The 24,036-nt window shown below is 34.6% G+C and overlaps 1 non-coding gene across 1 annotated transcript; it reads right to left on the bottom strand.

Annotated features, from left to right (window-relative positions):
- Positions 1 to 13,278: 13,278 nt before the first annotated feature.
- Positions 13,279 to 13,406, bottom strand: LOC130454214 (U6atac minor spliceosomal RNA). Its single transcript, XR_008911887.1, has one exon. It is a non-coding gene; the product is annotated as a U6atac minor spliceosomal RNA (small nuclear RNA).
- Between the last annotated feature and the right edge of the window lie 10,630 nt (positions 13,407 to 24,036).

The following is a 24,036-nucleotide window of genomic DNA, read 5'->3' as shown; positions in this document are numbered from 1 at the left end:
ATGTTGTAAATTATCTCTATTGTCCCACAGTCTTCATGCCCATGAAGGGAGGCCTTGAAGATGGCAAACTCCATCTTTCCTTTGGGCTGAGTTCCAGTTTTCTGGTAACCCATTTTTACAGGAAGGGCAAAGTGTGTTTTACAGGAAGGGCAAAGTGTGTTAAACACTTAGCAAAGTCCTGGCATGTAGTAGGTTCTATATAAATATTCATTCCCATCCTTTCCCTTTCTCTTCCCCTCCCTACAATGGAATAATGTTGACTTATACAAAACATAGAATCAATTAACCTGCCTCAGACACTTAACTTTTTTGTGTCCATGGGTAGATAACTTAAGCCTTCTGAGTCTATTTCTATATTTGTGAAATGGGATGAATGATACTTTTTTATCCTATTTTCAGGGTTCTTTTGATGATGAATTTTATAACCTTCCAGGAACTATAGCAAAATCAGCTATAACCCCATATCTACTCCCATATCATTTTATTTTAGCAAGAAGCTTGTAGGTGAGAACTGGTATGATTTACATGACAAGCTTCACTATTGTTTACTTAGGGTGTTTCAGTTTTGAGAAATTTAGAAAATTACCTTGAAGATTTAATTGACCCTAGGGAGTATGGAGTGCTCAGGGAAGACTAGGATCTCTCTTGTGAGGGCTTCAACTACTCTCTTCCTTTGATGTCAATCTGCCACTCAGCTCTTAATTGTGGCTCCAAGAAGCTGTAGCATAAGCAGTACCCACACCCTGGTAAAACTGTTTTGGCAGATGTTGACTCAAGTTGAAGATAACTGACAAGGCTCAAACTCATTGATGAATTATGGGGGTGTCTACCCCAGGCATGTACAGACGAGTTACAAAAACTATGAAGGTGACTATCAGGTTCTGGGAAGGTAATCCAGTGCATCCTGGATTATTACCAATCATTTTTACTTTTGTCTTGCCATTAGACTTAGATGACTCTGGAAGAGAGTGAGGCAGACATTCTTGCAATGTCTGCTCATTTAAATCTACTTTAAACTCAAGTGAAAAACACCTTCAGCACTGTCAATTTGGTCCTCTTCAACTACAGAGGGCAACAATCAACTAGCTGACCCTAGATCTAGTTAGCCTGAGAGGAAAGTAGTTCCATTGATTTGCAGAGAAAGTAGCTTGCCCACTTTCAAAGCTACTAGTGGACCCAGAAATAATAATAAATGCAATATAATAGACTTTATTTTCATCTAGACCTGAGATTTCATAACTGTATGTATCTCTTTATAAGGAATTCCCTCTCCCCTAAAGAAAGGAGTCAGGCTATTTTATTAAACTTTCTTCTTCTTGAATCCCAGACACTGGAATCTAAGAGAAAACACTATAAAGGCTGAAGTTTGGCTTATGTCTATAATCTGTAAAAGAAAGGGAGTAGAAAATATTTAGGGTACTTTTTATTTTGTCTACACATAGGAAATGCTTAACAGAAAAGACCCCTAAGTGTATAGTAACAAAGACTTAAAAAAAATAATAATAGTGAATAATAATTGCTACAATCTCTCAGTGGATGGATATTTTAAAACATTTAAACATGAAGAATTTTGAGGGACTGGTTGGCATTTCACCTTGGCCTCAGTTCTATGCTTCCTCCCTCAAAGTCCATGTCTTTTTGACTGTAAAGTAAAAGATGTTCAGTAAAAAGAGAGCAACTATTTTTTTACATTAAATTTTTTCTTTTCAATTACACGTTGAAACAATATTTTACAATTGTTTCATGACATTTTATGCTTCAAAGTCTTTCCTCCCCTCCCCCCCCGAGGCAGTAAATAGTTTGATAAAGATTATATCAGTGCTTTCAAGCAATGCATATTTCTATTTTGCTCATGCTGTGAAAGAAGACACATATCACACAAAAATAAAAAAAAACTCATGAAGGAAATAAAGTGAAAAATAGCATGCTTTGATCTGCAATCAGACTTCAACAGTTCCTTCTTTGGTTTTCGTTAGCATTTTTCATCATCAGTCCCTTCTGGATGTTTTGGAAACTGGCTTGGCTGATAATAGTTTTAATCCTTCATAGTTGATCATTGCACAATATTTCTGTTATTGTATAGAGGGTTCTACTGGCTCTTCTCACTTCATTTTGCATCATTTCATATAAGTTTTCCAAGGTTTTTCTGAACTTATCCTATTAATCATTTCTTATGGCACAATAGTTTTCCATTACAATCATACCAGAAATTGTGCATCTCTTTCTAATTGACAGATAAAATATCAGCTTCCAATTATTTGCAACTATAAAAAAGCTGCTAAAATATTTTTGTGCAGGTAGGCCTTTTTTTCCTCATCTCTGATGAGGATACAGTGGGATACAGACCCAATACTGCTATTTTTGGGTCAAAGGGTATGCATAGCTTTAACGCCCTTTGGGTATGGTTCCAATATTGCTCTCTAGAATGGTTATATCAGTTCACTATTCCACTGACAATGTATTCATATCTCAATTTTCTCACATCTCCTCCAACATTTATCATTTTTCTTTTTGACTTATTAACCAATCTGATGTGTAGGAGGTGGTATCTCAGAGTTGGTTTAATTCTCAATTTTTTCCTCTGAGAACTACCTGTTCATATCTTCTGTTGTATCAATTTGAGAAAGCATTGTATTCTTATAAATTCAACTAATTTCTCTAAATAATTGAGAAAAGAGATCTGTTAGAGAGACTTGCTATAATCTCTTTTTTATGCCAATTTTTTTCCCTTCTACTCTTGGTTACATTGGCTTGTTGTATAAAACTTTTTTTTAACTTAATATGATAACAATTATTCATTTCATTTTTCATAATGTTCTCTGTTCCTTGTTTGGTCATAAATGTGCATGTTATCCATAAGTCTGACAGTTAAACTTTTTCTTGTTCCATTCATTTGTTTATGATGTAATTTTCTATTTTTAGATAAGGTATCCATTTTGACTTTATCTTGGTTATTGTTTTGAGATGTAGGTTTATGCCTAATATCAAACCATCTCTGTATTTCTAGTAAGAAACCCACTTGATCATGGTGTATGAGCTTTTTGATATAATGTAATCTCTTTGATAGTATTTATTTTTTAAAAAATTCATTCATGCTGATTAGGAAGATTGGTCTATAGTTTTCTTTTTCTGTTATATATATATATATATATATATATTATATATTAGTATATCTATATAGTTTAGCTATCAGGACACATTTTAGTTGTAAAAGGAATTTGGAAAAATCCATTTTTCTATATTTTTTCAAATAGTTTATGTAGTATTTGACTTAATTGTTCTTTGAATGTTTGGTAGAATTCATTTGCAAATCCATCTAGTCCTGGGACCTTTTGTTTAGGTAATTTTTTGATAGTTTATTCAATTTCCTTTTTTGTAATACAGTTTTTAAGTGTTCTGTTTCTTCTTTTGTTAATCTGTGGTTTGTATTTCTAAAAATCTTCACTTATTTTACTTAGCCTGTCAGATATATAAAGATTTTGTCTTTGCCTTAGTGAATTAATGCACAAGCATATGATTTACACTATCAATTTACTTTCTGTGAAAATATCATTAATTTTATTTTTGTTACTTTATTTTTGAAGAAAGAATTCACTATAGTTAGGCATAAGTTTTCTATGAGGTCTAGAATTTTCATTCATGTTTCCCAATTTATTTCAGTTTAAGTTTTCTTTACTTATTTCTCTTTATTTTCCAACTTTATGAAATTATTCTTCCTCAAATGCTTTGTATCAAAGATAGTGAATACTAAGGTACATATTGATTTAATTTGAAGTTTCTTGTTGAATTCTTCAAAGAATTGCTTTCTTCTTATTCTTTGCAACATATGGTAGTGTTATGGAAAGGTAATAGGGTATCTGAAAGTTCATGAACAATGAATTCTAAAATATTGCTTTTCACCTTTCCATTAAATATTGCTCATATCAGCAATCATTTATTAAGCTAAATTGATCTATATCTTTTTATCTATGTCTATATCTGTCATCTGTCTATGAAACTGAGTACTATTAGATATATATTTGCTACCAGATATGATATAAAAGAGAAGAAAACTATGGAGTTAAAAATATTTTATAGATAGTAAGGAGTCCTCAGTCATAAAGGGAAGTATACTATGAGAGAGAAAGTGAGTCAGCTCAACTACCAAAAAAACCTTGAAAGATTTATAGGAAGTGATTCAAAATGAACAGAATCAGGAGAAGATTATACATAGTAACATTATTAATATATGATGATTTACTGTGAAAGAATTAACTAATATCTGCAGGGCAATGATCTGGGAAAATTCCAAGAAATTCATGATGAAAAAAGCTTTCCACTACCACAGAAAGAAATAAGAGATAAATACAGATTAAAGCATACCATTCTTCACATTATTTCCTCCATGATTTTTTTCTAATCTAAGCTATCTGTGTCTTCTTTCACAACATGATGAGCTTGGAAATATGCATTATATGATAACACATGTATATTCTATATCATATTATCTGCCATGTTGGGGAATGGAAAGGGTTGTCAGGAAGGAGAGAACATGGATCACTACATGTCAGAAAATCATTTTTAAAAATTGTATTGCTGTGCAATTAAAAAATAAATTAAGAAAATATCTAACACCAACAAAATGACATGGAAGGACTGGCAATGATAGTTATCTGATGAAATCTAGTATTATTACTTCTAAGGAATATGTGAGCATGTGAGCATTTATAGCTTTGGCTATAAAGCCTTTTGGCTATTCCAATGCATCCTTAGAATTAGCATGTTGAATATATCTGGACATGCCAGTATACATAAAATTACAAATTTGGGTTCCAAAAATATTAGAAAGTCACATAAATACATGCATATAAATATATGAATATGTATATATGTATACAAACATTTATATGTGTGCATATAATTATATACACACATTTAAATATGTATAGATACAACATACAACTATTCTTCTTGGGTCATCTTGCAGAAAAAGTTATTCAGGGTCAAGGATTAGAGGACAATAATGGGACCTATAAGAGATTACTCCTGAATAATGATAGAGATTAAATTAGTTTTTATGATGTCCTTGTCATGAGGTACTAGGTACATCTTGAGATACTAGGTATCCTAAGTCAGGAATTGTGGGGTCAAGTCCCATCTGGGGTGCCAGATGTAATGGAGAAGGTTTGTGGGTGGTAAAAGAAACAGGATCTAGGAGAGACAGTTATTGTTTAAGGTTGGCTTAGAGAGAGGAGTGGGGATTTGAAGAATTTCCCCCTTCAGTCTTCTCTCCTCAGACATGGCTGCTCTCACAGATTGGCTCTTGTCCCCCTCTACTACTAAAGCCTAAAATGTTTCTTCTTAGGAAGTATCTGTTCCACTCACACTTGATTCAAGTTTGGGAAAAGATAACCACTTTAATGTAAATTAATTCAGTTAGGCTAATATAAAGAAATGGCTGGCCAGGAAAAGAATGGGAAAGGAAAATGGGGAAAAGGATGTTCCTTTCTCTAATGAACCCCTTTTCCACCCTCCTCGAGTCTGGGGGTGTGGCTCAGGCTTTGGCAGTTTCAACCCCCTGAGAAATAGTCAGGTTGACTGAACCTGGGTTTGGCCCCTTGGACAGAGTTCAGACCCAGGACACCAGAAGCTGTGCAGTAAAGTTTTGACAAAGGCTCAAAATGTCTTTCTTCAGATCTTCCTTCAGTTGGGAATTTGGGGGAGGGAGGAAATGTCTAGTCACCAGGAGAGGAAAGAAATGCATATCTCCAGGAGAAAGGCTTGACCAGACCTCCCTCCTAGGCTTCTCAAGGTTGGGAGAGCTATCCAACTGAAATCCCAACTGGAATCTTCTGATCCTCAAGATTCCAGATCTCCTGGGACCCCTCCCCCAACGAGGTGATCAGAGCCATAAACTCTTCAGCCTGACACTTTTTCTCATGTGCAAACCTTCTGTCACAGTATGTCACGAAGTACTAGGTACCAGGGCCTAATAGTAACCACTAATTTAGGTCACTTACTATAATCATCCTCTAACTTTGTCATCACCTACAAGCATTGACCATGTGAGCAGAATGGTGAGAAGCACTATGCAGATGGAGAATTTTAATAGTAGTTTGTGAAATAATGATAATTATCTTTAAGTCTTTTCTGAAAGTAAGGATCCACCTAGACTCCAACTTCCATGGAGCCATATATATACCTCACCAGCTCATTCTAACCCCTGGAGCTCAATTTCTTTACTTTCAGAAATTAGTGAATTTGGGGGCAGCTAGGTGGCTCAGTGGATTGAGAGTCAGGTCCAGAGATGGGAAGTCCTGGGTTCAAATCTGGCCTCAGACACTTCCAAGCTTTGTGACCCAGGACAAGTCACTTAACTCCCATTGCCTAGCCCTTACTACTCTTCTGCCTTGGAACAAATACACAATATTGACTCCAAGATGGAAGGATAAGGGTTTAAAAAAACATTAAAAATTTTTAAAAAGAAATTAGTGAATTTTCCCTTAAGGAAATCAATGGTGCCAGTGTAAGAATAGCATACAACCTAGCATCCTGGGAAAGAAGGTAGTAGTGAATAAAAATAGACGGGACCTAGAAAATTTTGAAGGTATGAAGCTTGGAAGATTTTAGAGATTTTGCATGAAGTAAATAGCATAATCTCATTTGCGTTGATATGAGTTCTGCCAGTCTAGCCTTTTATTCCTTGACCCAGTATATTTGGACAAAGTGGTACATTCTGAAAACTTATTCCCATTTACCTATTCCCTTCCCTCTCTGTTTCATAGTAATGCTAGATTTTATCACAGATATGCCTTATCTCAAGATGTCTCTATATAGGATATGCATGTATTATCATATGATCCATATTTCCATTTTCATGATCTTGTGAAAGAAGACAGATATAGCTTAAACTAGAGAAAAATTCATGGAGGAAATAAAGTGAAGAATGGTATACTTCAATCAGTATTCATAACTATCAGTTCTTCCTCTAGTGGTGGAAAGCCTTTTTCATCACGAGTTCCTTAGAATTTCCTGGATCCTTGCCTTGGCCATAATAGTTAATTCTTTCACAGACACTGTGACAGATACTGTGCCTAATTTCATCTTCTGAACTGTATGTCTCAACAGGACCACAGCTCTCTACTGTTTCCCAAAGGAAATTTTCAATGGTTCTGTTTGGTATTCACCAATCCTGCCCACTGGTCCATCAAGATTAATAACAGTCTTGCATGGTAAAGATATTCAGTTATCTGGAAATATACTTTTTCTTTCTAGTGAATAGTACTAAGGCTCAAGTGAGAAAAGAGAAGGCCTACTGAATTCCAGATTCCATATTTTGCGTTATTTCCAAGAACTCTTGCAAAACTAAGATCTCTTATTTATTTACTGGTAGATTTAGCCAGTCAGGAATTGGACTCTTGGAATTACATCAAACTCATCACTGAATTGTCTATATCATGACTCTACCATGGTAACTATATTCTGATAGCCTTATAGTCTGGCCTGGCAATACACCTGGATGCAACATAGATCTTCTCTCTGTAATATACCCAAATGGGTGATGATCTTTAGTAAGTCCCATATAAGACTTAATTTATGCTCATTATGAAATACTGGGAACAAAGGAGAATGGGTTCTATTTATGTTAAGGATCTCCCAAGGTGTTTCCTCTTCAAATTCATAGGACTATAATTTCACTGGTCACTGGCCTAGTCTGGTCTTTGGAATACCTTCTCATATATGTGTAGAGATATGCTATGCTCACATTTGAACATTATAAAGATCACTCTTGCAGCTGATTGCAAGAAGAACTGGGATAGAGAGACAACTGAAGCAGGGACTCTAACCAGCAGGCTACTGCAATAGTACAGGAGTTGAATGATAAAGGCAAGCCCCAGAGTGGCTGCTGTGTGATATAAGAAAAGGTGATTTATACCAAATATGTTGTGTGAATATAAAAATTATATATATTTGATGAAGACTCAGCAAAGGAGGCTGAAAAGGGGCAATCAAACAGAAGATCATTAAAGACAATTTTTATAAATATTTTTACATGATTGCACATGTAAAATCTATATCAGATTTCTTATCCTCTTAAGCAGGGGGACTGAATAAGGAGGGTGGGAAAACTAGATAATGAGAGAATTGGAATTCAAAATGTTAAGTGAATGATCAAATTTTTAAAAATGAAAACCAAAATATTATTTTTTTAAAAAGTAGTTTCATGAAAACCAAGAGAAAAGATTTAGCTTATATAAATCCTCAGGTTCTCAGTGGTCCACTGAAGTCCAGAATTCTAGACTTGTCCACATGATCCAGACAATACTTTTAGTGAAATTTCTACTTTCTTTTAAAGCAAATATAGAACTACAATATCAGAGGCTAAACCTTTGTTTTTCACTGGTGGGACAAAAATGATTTTGTAAATATTTTCAATCTATGGTTTGTTACTTATCTTCTAGCTTCATTCATTCCTAAATGCCCTCAGAGTGAATTTGCTTAATTTGACATCTCATCAAGGTTTTTCTGTGTCACTTCTTCATCCCATATCCCTTTTTGTATCAACCTTAACTTGTTTAAATGAGTCAGATTTGAGTTGTTTTAATAGTGTGGCACCACTTTTTAAGATATATTTTCTAGTTCTCTACTAATTTTATCCTTACTCTAACAAATAGTAAAATTACCCAGAGAAGCTGATCCTGGACTAATTTCCACACTAGTTGCAAGTCACTTTCTGTCAGGTAAAATAGAGTCATTTTCTTTTCTGAAAAAAAATATTCATGATTTAAAGGTGTCGAACTTTTGTATAATCTATACAACCTTGAGCTCTTTTATTCTTATTTGACATCTATATTTTCCAATACTTTTGTCCATCCTGCCATAGTCTCATTTTTTTCTATTGTATTTGTGTGCTTATAGGGATCTTAGTGGAATTTTCTAGTAACCCAACTTCTTTTGGGGATTGGTGAATAAACTATAGTGATTTGCATAGTGTCATCTTTCCAAGCACTTATCTTAAGCACTACAAGATAAATTGCAAAATCTACTATGCTTCAGTTAAAGTTTAAAAATCAGAACTAGTAATTATGATCTCAAACAAATAAGAGGTAAAAACTGACCCAATTAAAAAAGATTAGGAAGGAAATTACATATTGAAGAAAAGAAACCATATACAACGAAGTAATATCAATATTAAATATATATGCACTGAATAGAATAGGTTTCAAATTCATGAAGAATGACCTACCTGAGTTACAAGAGGAAAGAGATAATAATACTATATTAATCTTATCCTATCAGAATTAAATACATAAAAACAAAAAAATTAAAAAGAAATAAATAAAGAAGGTGCAATTATTAGGAGTTATTTTGATCCATTATATGCCAATTAATCTGATAATCTAAGGGCAATAGATGCATATTTAAAGAAACAAATATTTCTTTGATTAAAAGATGAGGAAATTAAAAAATGTAAACAATCCCAACTCAGAAAAATAAATCGAACAAGTCATCGATAAATTCTCTAAGAAAAAAGCCCCAGGGCCAGATGGATTCACAATTGAATTCTACCAAACATTTAAAAAATAATTAATTCCAATAGTACAAAAACTATTCAGACTAATAACTGAAGAAGGACCTCTACCAAATTTCTTTTGAGATACAAATATGATATTGATACCTATACCAGAAAGAACAAAAACAGAAAAGGCAACTATGAACCAATATCCCTATTGAAGACTGATGCAAAAATTTAAAATAAAACACTAGCAGAAGGATTACAGCAAAATATCACAAAATGTACATACTATGACAAGGTAGGTTCTATACCAGGATTGAAGAGGTGTAACATAATCCATGAAAAGAATAGTATTTCTTCAGGCTTTTGTTCAGCTTGAGAAAAACTGTTCCATCAGTTTCTTTATTTTTTTCTCTAAGAACAACAATAGATTATTTTTTTATTTAGCAGCATTTTCCTTATTTCTTCTGATTTTATTCATAACAGGAATGTAGAGATTATTAAGATTCTATTCCAATAGTAGTATGTCCACTCATATCTTATGACTAAGCTAATGTTTTTAGAAGGGCAGTTGGTGAAACAGTGGATACAATGCTGGGCCTGGATTGAGCAAGACTTCTCTAAGTTCAAATCTTGCCTCAGACACTAGCTATGTGAAGTCATGCAAATAATATTTCCTTTATTAGACACATTATCACAAAAATAAACACATAATAAGAAAAATAATGAAGGTGAAAAGCATTATGCTTTAATATGTACTTACAGTTCATCAGTTCTTTCTGAGGAGGTGGATAGCATTTTTCATCTTTGTCTTGATAAGAATAACTAAATCTTTCATAGCTGATTATCTTTAATTTAATTTAGTTTTATTGCTATTATTGTGTATAATATTCTTCTGTTTCTGCTCAGTTTTATAGATTTTTGCACATGGTACCAAATCATTTTCCAAAATGGTTAGGCAAGTCCACAACTTTATCAATATTGCATTAATTTTCTATTTAAGAAAATTCCTTCCAGAATTTATTTTTTACTCTTGTCATTTTAGCCAATCTGATAGAAGTGAAGTAGAATTTCAAGAACTGTTTTAATTTATTTTCTTTAATCAAATTTGATACAGAATATTTTCCATGTTTCTATTGATAGCTTTTATTTCTTCTACTGAAAATTGCCTGTTTTATATTCTTTGACCATTTATTAATTGGGGAATGGCTCATATTTTCTTTTACTAAGTTCCCTTTATATTTGAGACTTTTTTTTTACTTCTAATTGCTTTAATCTCTCCTTTGATTTTCAAGATTTCCATTTTGGCATTTATTTTTTTGCTAGGTTTTTATTTAAGTTGCTCAATTCATTGATCTACTTTCTCTCTTTTATTGATGTATACATTTAATTTATGTACATTTTCCTCCAAGTACTGCCATCATTCTGTCCCACAAATTTTGGTAAGTTGTCTCATTATTAACATGCTCTTTAATGATATTATTGATTGTTTCTTTGATTTCTTCTTTGACCACTAATTCTTTTAGATTAGATCATTTATTTTTCAAACATTTTTTAATCTATGCTTCTATGGCTCTGTGTAAAATGTATCACATACATTAGCCTTTTTCATTATTTACTGAGTGACATTCTCATCTATTAAACTCTAATAAAGAATTTTGACTAACGTCTCCAAGAGAGGATGATGTCAGCTCAGCCAACAGCTGTCCATCTTCATTGTCTAGATGGTACCACTTGAGCTATACGCAGTAACTTTATACAGTTCTAATGAGAATCTTCATTCTTACAAGACCAAGACCATGGAAAGTTTATTTCTAGTATATGATGAAGCGATTCATCAAAAGCTGTATTTTATGAAATAAAATTTGATAGAAAAAGAATAATGTATGATGGTTTGAAACAAATATTTTTTCTAAATTAATTGGAGCATTATGGACTACTCCAAATTGATTTGAATGTTAGCATTGATGCAGTAGCATGGGTTTTATTACTTCAGCATTCTTTCTTCATTCAGATATTAGATATCTTGACCTGAGAGGACTTCTTGGTATCTTTTCATGACCATCTCATTATTTGGTATGTTCATGATCATGACATTGTGGGTAAGTAAAATCCTAGAAGATCATTTAAAAGAAGTCCTGACAATTTGGGCAGGAAACAGTTAATTAAAGGCACCAGATTTATTGTACCCCCTAAATGACCATCATTTGAGACTCCAAAGTCACATCAGTGATTATCATCTTTTCTTTCTAATCCATGTTCAATTGTTTGCCGAAGCGATATTCCAAAAGTGTAGATTTAAACTCCTCACTTCTTTTCTATACAAGCTATAAAGGCTCCCTCGTTTATCTAGGATTGAACCAAAAGAAAAGACAACAAAACTCCTGTCTCTGATATTTGAATCCCATCACAATATAACTCTAACCTAGTTTTCCAGCCAAGTTAACAAGCATTTATTAAATGACTGCTCCATACAGGTGCAAAGCACTGGGAATATAAAGAAAGCTGCTTGGAGTCTCACTCTGATGAAGGAGATAATATGCAAACAACTGTGTACTATATATCCACACTTAGATACATCCCTATACGTGTACCTATGCTAATATCAGAGGTATGACATATATCTAGTGTGTGCCATATACATGTTATATATGTGTGACATATTCACACATATATACACTCATCCTACGCACACATATAGGCACACAGACATATACCTGTGTGTACATATATCTACATCTGACAAATTGGCGACAATCATAGAGAGAATGCACTAAGATTATGGAGGACAAGCAAAAGCTTCTTGCAATAAATAAGATATTAGCTGGGACTTAAAGATGACCAAGCAAGCCAAGAGAAGGAGATGATAGGTCGTACTGAACAGTCAGTGAAGATATGGAATAAAGAGGTGGAGCGTGTTGTGCTAGAAGGGGATGAAGAGCACAGGTTTTGTAGAGCTTTAAAAATCAAGCACAGTTCTTTCAGTGTGATCCTGGGGATAATAAAGAGTCTTTGGAATTAGTGGAATAAAGGGGAGAAGGCATATGAACAGGCCTGTACCTTAAGTAAATCAATTTGACAGCTTAGTGGAGGACTGACTGGACTAGAAAGAACTTGAAGCAGTGAGACCAAGAAGCAAGCTAGGGAATAGTCCAGACATTAGAGGACCTGCATAGGAGTAGAGGGAGTATCAGAGGAGAGAATAAATAGGTACACACACAAATACATATACAAACTATATATCTGTGTGTGTGTTGTGTGTGCGCTATGAGATATTATGTAGATAGAAATGACAAAATATTTCAACCAATTGTACATGAAGGGAATATGGAGACAGACACAGAGTTGGGTAGATAGGCACAGAGAGACAGAGATAGAGGAGATAAAGACATAGAAAGGAAAAAAAAAAGGCAAGGAAAACCCATTATGAGCCTGAGGGCCTGGAAGAATAGAAATATACTCAAGAGTAATAAGGAAAAGAGAGTTTTTTGGGGGAAAGGGAATAATGTGTTCAGTTTTGAATATGTTGAGTTTAAGATATCTATGAGATGTACATTTTGAAATGTCCAATGGATACAAAACTGGAAGACAGAAGAAAAGTTAGTGTCGGACAGAAAAAGCTCACTTCCACACCTTCTGACTATATATATTTCTTCTAACTACTAAGATAATGATAAAAAATTTAAGAGTTACAAATATTACCTTTCATTGTAGAATTATATGAGTCTCTTGATTTTTTTTGTCTTTCTCATTTAGATTTTTATGCTTCTCTTGAATTTTGTATAAAAGCATGGCTAAATGCCACAGAATAGGTGGTAACACCTTAACCATATGTGTGCTGTAAAGGCCACTAGGACCTCTTGCATCCCAATCAAGAGGAGTGCTAACTTTCTCTCCTTTCATATAACACATGGACAAAAAAATGGTATGAGAATTGCGTTACTTAATAACAATAGCTAACATTCAGATAACCTTTAAAAGTTTATAAATGCTTAAGCACTATTACCTCATTTTATCTTCACAACAACCCAACCACAGGGAGGTAAATGCTATTATTATCCCCATTTAACAGATGAGGAAACTGAGGAAGAAAAATTTTAAATGACCAATGTCACTAAACCAGAATTTTTCAGATGTCAGATTTGAAGTTAGCTCTTCCAGGGCCTAGATTTAGCTTTCTATTCACCCATAGGAGATATTAATTAAATCCATCCTAGATGATGAGCTCACAAATTGAAATTACTGGATGAAGAGGACTAAAGAAAGTACCTTGGAGTATCCTTTCAGAGAGTGGCATGACCCGGATGAATATCAACCAAAGAATAAAGATAAGTGATCATACAGGTAGAAGGAAAATCATTTGAGATTTGTTTTATAATACTCTATAGAGAAGAGAGTTATCAGGTATAGAGAAGTTGACAGTGTCAAGCAATGAAGAAAAATTTAAAAAAAAGAATCCAGATTGAGACTAGGCAATTAGATTTAGCCATGGAAAGTTCATTGGAAGCTTTGGAGGAAGTGATAGTTGAATAATGAAAATGAAAACCAGACTGCCCAGAGTAAAGAATAGAGTAAAATGAAAAGTGGAGGCAGTTCTCTCATAGAAATGTACATTTTTCTCAAGTAGTTCTGAAGAAGAAAGTAGAGATTTAGGATGGTAGTTAGCAAGGATGGATGGATCAAGGGAGGGTTTTGGGCAGATGGTAGAGACTTTGGCATATTCATATGCAGTAGAGAGAGAATGACTGAATGTTATTGAGAGAGGAGGAGTTTAATCTATTACAAAAATTGGTATAGAATGGGGTCTTTTGTGATATTCTCACCTGAGAAGGAAGCTGGGAATTGAGGGAATTATAGGAGGCTTGAGGAGGAATAAAATTGTTTTGAAAATTTTCTGTGGATGAGTGCTATAGACTGATTGCCTATTATCTATGTCTGACTCTTATATGCAGGCAGTTCAATCAAACTGAACTAATTACTTTTCCCTATATAGTAATACCTTGACTTTTATGGACATCAATTATCCTCAGTTTCTGCTTTTGTTGATTTTTTCCGTGAAAAATTTGACTTGGTTTTCGTTGGTTGCATGTGTCTGCTTGACCTTGATGCTAATTTTGACAAAACAAAGGGTGATCCCACATGTTCTCCTGCTCAGTGTGAGCAATACATGTATTGAAAAGCAAATAAATCCATTTATCTATACAGACAGCAAAATCTAAAATCAGATGAAGCATAAGGAGGAGAATATATACCTGACTATATAAAATGAATGAGCTCTCTCATTGGGAGTGAGATAGCTTATCTCAATCAAATAGAAAGTCAAGCAGAAAACAGAAAAATTCCCCTATAGTATCTCAGCTGAGAAGATGGACATAATCAAGGTAACAACTCCTCTACATGTCAGTTTCTATCCAATGTCTTTCCAGATAATGCCTTGATGCCTAAGTTCCTGGTGGATGGGGATTCCTCTTCCAAACAATAACCTCTCTCTTCCCTCCTTGCTGTTGTCCATATGCCAAGGAGAGTCTTGAGAAAGGTAAATGACATGTTAAATGTGAGTTTGTTCTTTACATTACCCTTTTATATTAATTTCTTATTGGTTTTAGTATTAAACACTATATTTATTCTCTTTAAAATGTTTTCAGAATGTATTTTAGAATGTCTAGAATGAATTAATTTGATTTACATGGATTGATATGGAAACAATTGCGTTTGTTTTCATTGGTTTTGAATTTCACTGATTGTTTTCTGATGGAGTAAGGACGAAAACCAAAGTATCACTGTCTACAACAATGGATCACTATGCCTTTGCACAGGGTAGTGCTGCATCTGGAATGTTCTCCCTCTTCTGCTCACCTCCATTTTATGAAATCTGTAACATCCTTCAACAAATACTTCAGATACTATTTATTACTTGTAGCCTTTCTTGATCACCTAATCATTAGAGCTTTCTCTCTTCAAGTTATTTTGTATTTACTTTTATGTAGCTTAAGTTTAATTACCCTTATACATGTTGTTTCCTCACAATAGAATATAATCCACTTGGGGGCAAGTTTCATTTCATTTTTGCCTCTGTGTCCTAGCACATAGTAAGTACTTAATCAAAGCTTGTTAAATTAAATTCAAATAAATTGGCAAAGTGTATGGATAGTAAGATTTTACATAGCCTTTCCCTGAAGCACAAGTAGGAAGGCACTGTGTTATATGGGTGCTGAATAAGTGACCAACAGACACTGCACAATAGATGTCTACAGAGTCTTTACTTATGGTATGGCCTTTCATTTACTTTCAGACTTGGCAACATGAGGACCCCTCCAGAATGACAGGCAGATTTTGCAAAACAGAACAAATTATAAAGCTTACCATAATGAATCAAGGACACCTTATTTGATTAGATGCTTAATAATTTTCAGTTGTTTCCCTTAGATTAAAAAATCACATTTCTAGCTTTTAAGTGAATTAGTTCAATGGGTAGATCCAGATGGAAGGATACAACTTCCCTTTGAAAGTTCCTAGTTCCTCAGAAAACCGTATGAAATATGTTGAAAATTTCCTGTCATCAGGAATTTTTAATGGTGTGGTTGGCCCTGCCATACTCTGCCTAGTGCTCTCAAGAAGATTCTTCTTAAGGGATTTTTTTTTGTCCATTTTCTTGCATTGTTAAATGGAATCTTCTTCAGAAAAGGCCCATTTTAACTATTCAAAATCAAACTTCTAGCTCTGTCAACTATGATCATTGTAATCTTGAAGAAGGCAGAATGATCTTAACACATGTGGTAGTATAAAAAATTGTGAAACATATTTTTACTTATAATTGACAAATGACATATTACAAATTAGGAATGAGTTCTTCTTACATGCATGAATGGCTTTGAGGACACAACAAAACTCCAGAAAACTATAAGCAGGTGTGCTTGATTCTTCTGGGATTGTGGGAGTGGCTGCCCAAATTGATATAGCCATTTCTAGAGTTACTGTAGAGCAGTGATGGCAAACCTTTTAGAGACTGAGTGCCCAAACTGCAACTCTCATGTGACCTACCATCTTATCTCAGACAGGGGTGGGAGGAAGCTTTCTCACTGAGTTTCTGGGCAGAGAGGCAGATGATATGAGAAATATCCTCAAATGTACATGGAGAGAGGGAATGGAGCAGTCCCCTCCAGCATGTATGTCATAGGTTCACCAACATGACTGTAGTGAGTATTGGAACCTGAAAAAGCTTTGCCTGCCTAAAGGATGTCTGGTGGAGAAGCTGATTTATAAAGTTAATTCTTTTAAAATTTTAATTCTTTTTCTTCTCTAGCCTAGAATTCTCTCCCTCTTTATCTTTGCCTCTTATCTTCCTTAGACATCAATCCTAAGCTAAATCCAAACTTCTGGAAGAAATATTTCCCAATTCTCCTGAATTCTAATACTTTCTTCTGAGATTACCTTAAATTTACTCTGTATGTATCTTGTCTCTATATATAATTGTTTCTATGTTATTTCCTAAATGAGAATATGAGCTCCTTGAGGGCAGGGACTGCTTTTATTTTCTTTTTCTTTCTTCCCAGGGCTTAGCAAAATGCCTGTCTCATAGTAGACATTTCATAAATGCTTGTTGACTTGATGGATATATTTAGTCCAAAGCTGTTCTTATGCAAAACTGCACAATAGTTGACATATGATTCCACCAATTCCATATCCTTCTTTTGTTATTTCCCTCTTCTGATCCTGCTTCCAGAATCTCCACTTTATTTCAAGTCCTTTGGCTACACAGGTTCTTCTGGAATGATACACTATCTTTACCTATTAGGCCTCCATGCTTGTGACTTTGGATATATTTTCCCTCATGTTCTAAGCCCTTGGGACCTTTGTAGATTAGTAGCTAAAAGAATCTGATAAATATAGATATAGGTATATAGATATAAATATATAATCAGCCATTATCAGCTTAAGCATTTGTATGCATATGCTGAGAAGAAGATAGTTACATTTTCATTCTATCCTTTTCTGTTAACATTTCCTCTCAAGTACCCCATGTACTTGCCAGTGCTATGCAGTATTTTTGCCTCAGATTCATTTCGAACAATCTACCTATTATTCTATTAATTTCTCAGTGTCTCAGTTCATTATCTCTAAAAAGAATATCACATGATCTCCAATTTACCTTATAGGATTTTGTAAAGATTTCTCAACATCATAGAATGTAAAAAAGTAAAATTCTGCTCATATATATAGATTATTGATGATTTTCCATTGATATGGCCCCAAGCTACTTTTTAAGTTTCATGATCTGAAGAATTCATGGGTTGAATAAGTTAACCTTCAATGTTCATCTTACCTTTCCTACCATAAGAACAGATCATCATAGATAAAACATTGGAAAGAGCTTAGGAGACCTTCTAGTCTGATCACCTTATTTTATACATGAGGAACTGAGCCCAGAGATATTAAGTGGTTTGTCCAAGATGGCAGTTGTTTTGACTTTTACTTTGCCATTGAACTTGGATGACTCCATAAGAAAGTGATACTGATGACTCTGTGTAATTGTGCCTCACTTAAATCCAATTTATATGCAAATCAAAAAACATCACCAATGATGTCATTTTGATCCTCTTTGAGGACAAAAACCAACCAACCAACCAGTTGGAGATCCAGCACTGAAATTTCCCATTTACTATACTATCTCCTTAGTAAAGAATTAAGTGAATTTTCCTCTTCCTTTGATAAGGATTGGCACTGTTTTTGAAGATTAATTGAGTCTGTACCAAATGACTTCTAAAATATAAGCTGTAGCTGATCATAATGAAATAACAAATCATTTGATGATAGATTTAGAGACAAAAGGGATCTTCAAAGGTTATGTAGTCTATTCTCTTCAGTTTACACACAAGGAAGGAAATTTAGGGTCAAAGAAGTATGACTTCCCTGAAGCCATATTGGTAGTAAATACTCAAGAAATGATTCCAATTCTCTGACTCTATATGTAATGCTTTTCTGCAGTTCAATGATGCTGGCATATTTCAGATCACTAGTATACAAAACCATTGTAGTCTGTGTAATTGAAATGAGAACAGTAAGTTGTTTTTCTATTAGAGAGAATGCAATGCTAAAAAGACTTTCTTCTGAAGCTAGGGGAAATATTCAATGTGAGTTTGTCAGCAGTGATATCTGAGACTTTATTTTGTAGCAAAGCACCTTGGTTTGTTTTACATTTGAAAATACCATCTAATCTTTATAGGTAAAACATGGCCTTTGAAAGACATTGTTGAAGCAATTGTTTGGAATATAAAATGTAAAAATTAGTGACTTATAAGTTTATGAAAGAAGCTAGAGTTATTTTTGCTCTAGGTCTAAAGAGAACATTGATTGGCATTATAATTTTTTTTTTTTGCTAGACAATGAGTTTTTTTTTTATTATTTTTTTAAAATATATTTTATTTGATCATTTCCAAGCATTATTCGTTAAAGACATAGATCATTTTCTTTTCCTCCCCCCCACCCCCCATAGCCGACGCGTAAGTCCACTGGGCATTAGATGTTTTCTTGATTTGAACCCATTGCTTTGTTGATAGTATTTGCATTAGAGTGTTCATTTAAAGTCTATCCTCTGTCATGTCCCCTCAACCTCTGTATTCAGGCAGTTGCTTTTTCTCGGTGTTTCCACTCCCATAGTTTATCCTTTGCTTATGAATGGTGTTTTTTTTCTCCTGGATCCCTGAAAGTTGTTCAGGGACATTACACCGCCCCTAATGGAGAAGTCCATTACATTCGATTATACCACAGTGTATTAGTCTCTGTGTACAATGTTCTCCTGGTTCTGCTCCTCTCGCTCTGCATCACTTCCTGGAGGTTGTTCCAGTCTCCATGGAACTTCTCCACTTTATTATTCCTTTGAGCACAATAGTATTCCATCACCAACATATACCACAGTTTGTTCAGCCATTCCCCAATTGATGGGCATCCCCTCGTTTTCCAGTTTTGGGCCACCACAAAGAGCGCAGCTATGAATATTTTTGTACAAGTCTTTGTGTCCATTATCTCTTTGGGGTACAGACCCAGCAGTGCTATGGCTGGGTCAAAGGGTAGATATTCTTTTGTCGCCCTTTGGGCATAGTTCCAAATTGCCCTCCAGAATGGTTGGATCAGTTCACAACTCCACCAGCAATGAATTAATGTCCCTACTTTGCCACATCCCCTCCAGCATTCATTACTTTCCTTTGCTGTTATGTTAGCCAATCTGCTAGGTGTGAGGTGATACCTCAGAGTTGTTTTGATTTGCATCTCTCTGATTATAAGAGATGTAGAACACTTCTTCATGTGCTTGTTAATAGTTTTGATTTCTTTATCTGAGAACTGCCTATCCATTTCCCTTGCCCATTTATCAATTGGAGAATGGCTTGATTTTTTGTACAATTGATTAAGCTCATTATAAATATGAGTAATTAAACCTTTGTCAGAGGTTTCTATGAAGATTTTTTCCCAATTTGTTGTTTCCCTTCTGATTTTAGTTATATTGGTTTTGTTTGTACAAAAGCTTTTTAGTTTGATGTAGTCAAAATTATTTATTTTACATTTTGTGATTCTTTCTATATCTTGCTTGGTTTTAAAGCCTTTCCCCTCCCAAAGGTCTGACATGTATACTATTCTGTGTTTACCCAATTTACTTATGGTTTCCTTCTTTATGTTTAAGTCACTCACCCATTTTGAATTTATCTTGGTGTAGGGTGTGAGGTGTTGATCTATTCCTAGTCTCTCCCACACTGTCTTCCAATTTTCCCAGCAGTTTTTATCGAATAGTGGATTTTTGTCCCAAAAGCTGGGATCTTTGGGTTTATCGTATACTGTCTTGCTGAGGTCGTTTTCCCCCAGTCTATTCCACTGATCTTCCTTTCTGTTTCTTAGCCAGTACCAAATTGTTTTGATGACTGCTGCTTTGTAATATAGTTTGAGGTCTGGGACTGCAAGGCCCCCATCATATGTGTTTTTTTTCATTATTTCCCTGGATATCCTTGATCTTTTGTTCTTCCAAATGAACTTTGTTATGGTTTTTTCTAAATCAGTGAAGAAGTATTTTGGTAGTTCAATTGGTATGGCACTAAATAGATAAATAAGTTTGGGTAGGATGGTCATTTTTATTATATTGGCTCGTCCTATCCATGAGCAGTTAATGTTTTTCCAATTGTTCAAGTCTAGTTTTAGTTGTGTGGCGAGTGTTTTGTAGTTGTGTTCATATAGTTCCTGTGTTTGTCTTGGGAGATAGATTCCTAGGTATTTTATTTTGTCTAAGGTGATTTTGAATGGGATTTCTCTTTCTAGTTCTTGCTGCTGAGCTGTGTTGGAGATATATAGAAAAGCTGATGATTTATGTGGGTTTATTTTGTATCCTGCAACTTTGCTAAAGTTGTTGATTATTTCAATTAGCTTTTTGGTTGAATCTCTAGGATTCTTTAAGTAGACCATCATGTCATCCGCAAAGAGTGATAACTTGGTCTCCTCCTTGCCTATTCTGATGCCTTCAATTTCTTTATCTTCTCTAATTGCTACTGCTAGTGTTTCTAGTACAATGTCAAATAGTAGAGGTGATAATGGGCATCCTTGTTTCACTCCTGATCTTATTGGGAATGCATCTAGTTTATCCCCATTGCAGATGATATTAGCTGTTGGTTTTAGATATATACTGTTTATTATTTTTAGGAATGACCCTTCTATTCCTATGCTTTCTAGTGTTTTTAATAGGAATGGGTGTTGTATTTTATCAAAGGCTTTTTCTGCATCTATTGAGATAATCATGTGGTTCTTGCTAGTTTGCTTGTTGATGTGGTCAATTATGTGGATGGTTTTCCTAATGTTGAACCAGCCCTGCATCCCTGGTATGAATCCTACTTGATCATGGTGAATGATCCTTCTGATCACTTGCTGGAGTCTTTTTGCTAGTATCCTATTTAAAATTTTTGCATCTATATTCATTAGGGAGATTGGTCTATAGTTTTCTTTCTCTGTTTTTGACCTGCCTGGTTTTGGAATCAGTACCATGTTTGTGTCGTAAAAGGAGTTTGGTAGAACTCCCTCTTTGCTTATTATGTCAAATAGTTTGTATAGTATTGGGGTTAACTGTTCTCTGAATGTTTGATAGAATTCACAGGTGAATCCATCAGGCCCTGGGGATTTTTTCTTAGGAAGTTCTTTGATGGCTTGATGGATTTCAATTTCTGATATGGGATTATTTAAGAATTCTATTTCCTCTTCTGTTAGTCTAGGCAGTTTGTATTTTTGTATATATTCATCCATTTCTCCTAAATTGGTGTATTTATTGCCATATAATTGGGCAAAGTAATTTCTAATGATTGCCTTAATTTCCTCCTCATTGGAGGTGCTGTCCCCCTTTTCATCTTTAATGCTGTGAATTTGCTTTTCTTCCTTCCTTTTTTTAATTAGATTGACCAGTACTTTGTCTATTTTGTTTGTTTTTTCAAAGTACCAGCTTCTTGTCTTATTTATTAAATCAATAGTTCTATCACTTTCGATTTTATTAATTTCTCCCTTAATTTTTAGGATTTCTAATTTGGTTTTCTGCTGGGGGTTTTGAATTTGATCGCTTTCGAGTTTTTTCAATTGCATTTCCAATTGATTGATCTCTGCTCTCCCTTGTTTGTTAATATGAGCTTTCAGGGATATGAATTTGCCTCTGATTACCGCTTTGGCTGCATCCCAAAAGGTTTGAAAGGATGTTTCGCCATTGTCATTTTCCTTGATGAAATTATTAATTGTTTCTATGATTTCTTCTTTAGCTAAACGGTTTTGGAGTATCATATTGTTTAATTTCCAATTGGTTTTAGATTTGGTTTTCCATGTACCATTACTAATCATTATTTTTATTGCCTTGTGATCTGAGAAGGCTGCATTCATTATTTCTGCTTTTTTGCATTTGTGTGCTATGTTTCTGTGACCTAATGTATGGTCAATTTTTGTGAATGTGCCATGTGGTGCTGAGAAGAAGGTGTATTCCTTTTTATCCCTATTTACTTTTCTCCATATGTCTATTAATTCTAATTTTTCTAAGATTTCATTCACTTCTTTTACCTCTTTCTTATTTATTTTTTGATTTGATTTATCTAAATTTGATAATGGTTGGTTTAAGTCTCCCACTAGTATGGTTTTATTGTCTATTTCTTCCTTCAATTCTCCTAGTTTCTCCATTAGAAATTTGGGTGCTATATTATTTGGTGCATACATGTTGATTAATGATATTTCCTCATTGTCTAGAGTCCCTTTTAACAAAATATAATTACCTTCCCTATCCCTTTTGATCAGGTCTATTTTTGCATTGGCTTTATCAGATATCATGATTACCACTCCTGCCTTCTTTCTATCAGTTGAGGCCCAGAAGGTCTTACTCCATCCTTTAATTCTGACCTTGTGGGTGTCAACCCGCCTCATGTGTGTTTCTTGAAGACAACATATGGTAGGGTTTTGGATTCTAATCCATTCAGCTATTCGTCTACGTTTTATGGGTGAGTTCATCCCATTCACGTTCAAAGTTATGATTGTCATTTGTGGACTCCCTGGCATTTTGATTGCCTTCCCTAATTCTAACCTTTTCTTCTTCGGCTCTACCTTTTAGTCCAGTGATTTACTTTGAATCAGTCCCCCTTGTCCCCTCCCTTGATGTTTCCCTTTTTAGTCCCTCCCTTTTTGTTCCCTCCCCCTCCCCCCTCTCTTTCCCTCCCTTTTTGTTCTCCCTCTCCCCCTCCCCCCCTTGGTTTTCCCTTCTCCTTACCCTTGTTGGGTAAGATAGAATTCAAGATCCCAATGGATCTGGATGTTTTTCCCTCTCAGAGTTGATTTCCCTGAGATTGAGGTTTAAGTAACCCCCCCCCCTCTTCCTCTCCTTCTTATAGGAGTTTTCTTCCCCTCCCCTTCCCCTGTGAATCTTTGTGTGAGAACCATTATTCTATTTGGTCTTTCTTTACCCCCTATTTATACATTACATTTTCCCCACATATTAGTATACATAGGTTGATATAAATGTAGTCCTTATAGAAGAGAGTTTGAGTAAAAGAAGATAACATTTTTCCCCTTTCCTTAATATTTACCTTTTCAGGTATTCCTTGCTCTTTGATTTTCGGTATCAAACTTTCCACAGAGCTCTGGTCTTTTCTTTGCAAAAAGTTGGAAGTCTTCTATTTTGTTGAATGCCCATACTTTCCCTTGGAAGTATATAGTCAGTTTTGCTGGGTAGCTGATTCTTGGTTGGAGACCCAGCTCTCTTGCCTTTCTGAAGATCATGTTCCATGCCTTACGATCATTCAGAGTAGAACTTGCAAGGTCTTGTGTGACCCTGATTGGCATTCCTTTATATCTAAATTGTCTTTTTCTGGCTTCCTGTAGGATTTTTTCTTTTGTTTGATAGCTTTGGAATTTGGCAATTACATTCCTGGGAGTTGTCTTTTGGGGGTTTAGTGTAGAAGGTGTTCTGTGAGCTCTGTCAGTGGATGTATTGCCCCCTTGTTCTAGAATCTCTGGGCAATTTTCTTTGATTATATCTTGTATCACCA

The sequence above is a fragment of the Monodelphis domestica genome, chromosome 4 (assembly GCF_027887165.1).
Source record: "Monodelphis domestica isolate mMonDom1 chromosome 4, mMonDom1.pri, whole genome shotgun sequence".
Classification (NCBI taxonomy): Eukaryota; Metazoa; Chordata; class Mammalia; order Didelphimorphia; family Didelphidae; genus Monodelphis; species Monodelphis domestica.
The sequence above is the reverse complement of the archived record's forward strand: the minus strand, read 5'-3'. Positions and strand labels throughout refer to the sequence as shown.